The sequence below is a fragment of the Akebia trifoliata genome, chromosome 7, assembly GCF_017979445.1.
Source record: "Akebia trifoliata isolate Shusen 1 chromosome 7, ASM1797944v1, whole genome shotgun sequence".
Classification (NCBI taxonomy): domain Eukaryota; kingdom Viridiplantae; phylum Streptophyta; class Magnoliopsida; order Ranunculales; family Lardizabalaceae; genus Akebia; species Akebia trifoliata.
In genome coordinates, this window is record NC_141381.1 from 26,745,678 (window position 1) to 26,751,063 (window position 5,386).

Here is a 5,386-nt window from a genome sequence, read left to right on the forward strand (position 1 = left end):
TGGACAGGTTCTCTTTACTTAAAGATCCATTAGTTCTTCTACCAATCTCAACAATTGATCTAACTATTAGATTAAACAATTTCAAGAGTTAATGTGTTCTAGTCCGTTGGACTTTTCTCTATAAAAGAAAGGTGTGCCCTAGAATTTTGTATACAAAAACATATAAATAAACACAATGTTCTAGATCTCTTTCTTCCTCTCTTATGTTCTCCTCGTTCCTATTACTCATAAATCAACTAATTTGATATAGTTCGTCGAAGATCTATTATTTTTTAGTGTGTTATTAATAGAACTGTGATTGATGAATCTTGGAAACCAATCGTCTGATATCGATTACATTGTGGATGTCATTTTAAGGGAGAAATTTTGATTTTAAAGACAACGATTTATCCATGCCTTAGTCACTCAATCAAATTGATAAGTTCATTCCAACTATTTTTACTATTTGATTTATATAAGTTATTTCTAATTAAGATTTATACATTAGATCCAACAGAAATTGATTTATATAGGCTATGTTCTTTGTCAAATTTCAATTGGAATGGCAAAAAGTATGTTCCAATCTGTGTTATAATTCTATCACCATTAACGTATATTTTTGAATTATGTTGGCTTTATATTCAAAAGGGAGTTAGTGGTTGGTTTATTTTGTTTCTGCATCTATTACTAATATCTTCAATGTCCGCATGTATGAACCTTTATGATGTGTAAAATCTAACACTTTTATCCACAATTGTAATAAGGAGTACGTGATATACACCAAATATACACACAAAGTTAAGATTGAATTAGATTAGGATTTAGATTATAAACGATAGAATTTATCTCTAATTAAGATTTATTTTTTATATAAAACATATTAGGATTAATCTAAAACACCATTATGCAAGATAGTCGATCAAATCCTATGCCACATGGTATCAAAGCAGTCATCCATTCTATCTGCTCAACCAACCTGTTATTACCGTCGACGAATAGAGGAAGATATCCCCACCCAATGTACAGGCGGGGCCAGAAAGGCATGGAGCACTTGGAACCAAAGCACTAGAGTTGGGACCTCAAAGGGAGATGAATCAAAAACTTATAGGATGCCCTTGTATCACGTGTTGTTGGGCCAAATGAGTCGTTGTAGCTCGACCATAGTGCTTCTAAAGTGGAGGGCCATAGAACCATTTTTCTGCTAAACCATACATTTTGAAATTCGGCCCTCCAATGTTGGGAGATAACCAGGCCTTCGTGAAGGGTTGATAGTGACATATCTCATGGTTATCCAATAAAATATCGAAAGCTCAAAAAGATCTATTAACACTTATTCAAATTTGATGTTGACATCGACAAATACTTCTCAAAGACTCTTAATGACATTAACCACTTGATTCAATGTCCTCAGCTTTGCCATCAATCAACACAATTGGAGTGGGGGAGGACTCTCACAGTGCAAGACTTGAAAGTTAAAAATATAGTTTGTTTCTTACAAGGAACTTCTAAACATGAATTCTAAGGTTAGTTCTAAATCTTTTTGTTTTTGGCTTAATTCTTAATTATAACGAGATTTTGTTATTTGTTACTCATATATTTTCTCTCTTTTTCTTTCTTTATAGTTGTTGAATTTGATTTTTTTTTTTTTTTTTTTTTTGAATTTGATGGATTGTTGTTTCATCTATGTTTCAGATGTTGAAGGAGGGGACTTAAGAAGGATGTTATATATGGTTTGTTGTTGACAGAAGATAGAGAGCACAAACGGATCAATCACAAGCTCTTGCGTTTGAGCAGTTTTGTGCTCTCTTTTCTTCTATCAGCAGACTTATTCAATGCTTCTCTTCTTTAAGGTTCTTCTATTTTTTATTTATTAATTAACAAAGGTTGGGAATAGGAACTCTAATAAACATATACTACACTAATCTTGCCAATTAATTATGAAGAATCAACCTGATATATTGGTCATTTGCTCTACTAAACATTTTTATTATTATTATGTTTAATTGATAATTAGTACATGCCCTTCATTTTCTCTACTGCCATTGTTACTTAATTAAATTATCTCTAAGCAGTTTAAGAACTGATTGACGGGGTCGAGGGTCAAGGGATTGGCTTGGACCATTGTGGAAGATGAATGTCTAGAAGATTGAGAAAACAAGACCTATAAGTTCTGAAAAGATGTTAGTTTGATTCGAAGAGAGATGAAGCCAAACGTGAGGAGTCCCACAAAGGCCAGTAATAGAGAAGAGCATAGAGTCCAACAAGAATTGTAACAAAGGTAAGAACAAATCCACCACAAAATTCTCAAGGTGCTTCATATGTGGTGGGGGACCGTAGAATTGAGTATCGAAATGTCGGTGCTGTTAGGTTGCCTAATAGAGGCAAAACCCATGAAGAATGGGTAAAATGTACACAGACTTGGTCGTCATTAAGAGACAACCACACTACTTTGTGAGGACGCGTTGGAGAGGCCTCCCCCTCCACTCTCCTAACATGGCATATGCATGTGCAATTGTGTATCCCGAAGAAAAAATTATGATTCTATGCACATGTCATGTCAAGAGAATAGACGGGGAGTATGGAGTATGTCAGAGGGAGAATCAGAAAATTACAACTCATTTAACCATGGATGAATTCGAGTACGGTGTAGGACATAAAATTTGATGTGACATCCATCGGGGGATGGATGGGATGGGAAGGTTCGTGCTGATGGGTAGACCAGCACGTAAAATTTTATGATAGGACACCTCAATGATTGTTATTAGATTATGGATGAGTATACTAAATCAATAGTGATGTATAAGACATTATTAAAATAGGAAAGTTGTATCTCATGCTCTATTAGAAGGATTCTCTAAGTGTAAGTAGGAATTACCAAATATTAATTAGGGTGTTTCTATTTAAATATATTTTCTATTTTTTATTGGTATAATTCTCTATAAAAATAAAAATAAAAACCATACAAGACGTGTAATGACCAATCAATTACTTGAAATTGTTTATTCAACAATTATTAGGCAATTTGATAGAGTTTCTAATTGTATCTCCACCACTCAATCCAAAGCATCAAATATGAAAATTCATGGACCTTAAAAGGACGATCTAACTTTTTCTATATTCATTGAGAATTTCCTCTGGGTCAATTACTATTTCATAATCAACTTTTGACGAATTTACGAATCTAACTCACTGTTCATTTTTATTTACCAAAACGTGAACGAGCAACGAATTTGGAGGTTTAAACATGACTATTTCATATGTTTAAAGTGACAATTTCAAAGGTTAAAAGCGAAATTGTCGCTTTAAAACCGCCAAATTTGTTTCCCGTTCACGTTTTGGTAATTAAAATGAAAAGTGAGTCGGAATCATACATTCGGCAAAAGTTGATCATGTTTTCGTAAATTATTCAATCTCTTTTCTCTATTTTGGATTTGATTTGTTCATTTTTAGGTTCATAACCAAACATAAATTGTCTTTCTATTGCTAGTTCTATCATTGACGAGATTTCAATATGATCAAAAATACAAATCGGGGTTTGAGAAAGGGAATAAAAACGAGCCCTGGATCAAATAGAGAAGGATTTATTCAATAATGTATCTTGATCAGAAAAAAATCAATACAATAGGAAATAATTAGAATTGATTGATATTTTTCTCCAAAACACAAACAAAAAAGAAACAAATTATGAAACTTAAATCATGGATCCTGCGTGTTGGAAAATTGCCTGAAGTTAGCCTCTTCGCTAGAGCCACCTGTGGAAGCTCCCCAAGCACTGAATCGAAATGTACTATAAGGTAAAATGACCTAGGACCCTCATTTTCTAATTGTTTTCTGACAGTTTGTAAGGCATTTTAGCTTATTTGACTATATATTTTCTTTAGATAACCTCTAAATCTTTTATGTTCTTGTATTCTTCACAATCCTCTATAGCTCTAGTACTCTAATTCTCTCTATTGCACTCCATTGTCTTAACAGGCACCATTTTTTTTCGATTTACTTGGACAAATGGAAATGGGGTATGCATGTGACAGATATTGAAAGTACGACAGGTTAACAGTCAACAATATCAATTGATCAAGAATTCAAGACTCAAGAATATTATATTAGGGGAAGTTGTTTTTTTTTTTTTAATAATCCTTATGGTCACATATTGATCGTTTTTATTCATAGTTATTCTTAATTTCTCATCTCTCTCATCTATTTATTATTCTAATCTTATGAAAAAGGAAAAAATAAATGGACCTTTATACAAAATATTAATTTAGATGATGAATTTCCTACTTTTAATTATGGAAAAATTACTTAAAGGACCCTCTCGGAAGGGTATCTTTCTAAATATTTCCTAAGTTTTCAACGGTTGCTTGGCCAGACATTTAGTAAACTTTTTCTTTTTAAATGATCCCTGCACCTCATAGTTTTCATCCAAAAATTAGATTTTTAACATCTCAATCGAGTTTCGGAGACTCCACTCCATCATAAAGGATTTAAGAAAGAAGAAGTCATTTTCAAGGGATTTTTCATTCTTTTTTCTTAATTTTTGGATGAAAATTGATCAAGAATAGTTCTTTTAAGGTGAAATCATTTAAACATGTTGTTATCTCAAATTTTTAGTTGATCTTTCCATGTATTTTAGTAAAAAAAACTCGAAAATTAAAAATGGGTGGGTTTTACCAGTGTCGGATTCACCATTTTTTATTTAAAAAAGTGGTGAACTTGACAATAATTAAAAAGCATCAAGTTCAATAATAAAGAAAAAGTGGTGAACTCAACAATAAATAATTGTGAGTTCAATAGTAAAAATTGTTAACTCGACACTAAATAAAAAAGTGTCAAGTTCGACAATAAAAATTGTGAACTCGACAGTTCAAGGGACCATTAAGAAAGAAAAAGTTTACTAAATGTCATGTCAAGCTACTACACAAAACTTAAGGACTTTTTCGAAAGAAACTCTTCTGCGAGGGGTCCTTTAAGTAATTTTCCCTTTATTTATTCAATGAAGAAACCACCACATGAATCAGTGGGACCTCCAATTATAAATGAAGGTAATAGTTCTTTAACTAAAAATGTTGACAAACTTTATTAAAGCATGTTGCCACTAGGGCGGAGCTAGGATTTTTTTGTAGTGGAGGCAAACTATGGTTAATTGTATAGTTGAAGAATTTGAAGATGAACGGTTTTTTATTAGAAGTTGAAGAAAAAGATATTTAGATAATTTCCAATTAATATATGAGAAAGGCCCGGTCAAGAGGCAATGTCATCAATGAAAAGTTGAGTGCGATTTCGTTGACGAGCATATTGTTGACACATAGTGACCACGCAATCCTATTGGAGGATTGCTTGGAATTTTTGCAGCAGACCCTCCATCTTAATTTTTTTTACAATTCTTATATTTTTTATTAGTTAAATA

The 5,386-nt window shown here is 32.4% G+C and overlaps 1 long non-coding RNA gene across 1 annotated transcript; it reads left to right on the forward strand.

Moving 5' to 3' along the window:
* Window positions 1-921: 921 nt before the first annotated feature.
* LOC147398658 (uncharacterized) lies at window positions 922-4,459 on the forward strand. Its single transcript, XR_015179971.1, has 3 exons — window positions 922-1,502; window positions 1,672-3,773; window positions 3,955-4,459. It is a non-coding gene; the product is annotated as an uncharacterized LOC147398658 (long non-coding RNA).
* Window positions 4,460-5,386: the final 927 nt, after the last annotated feature.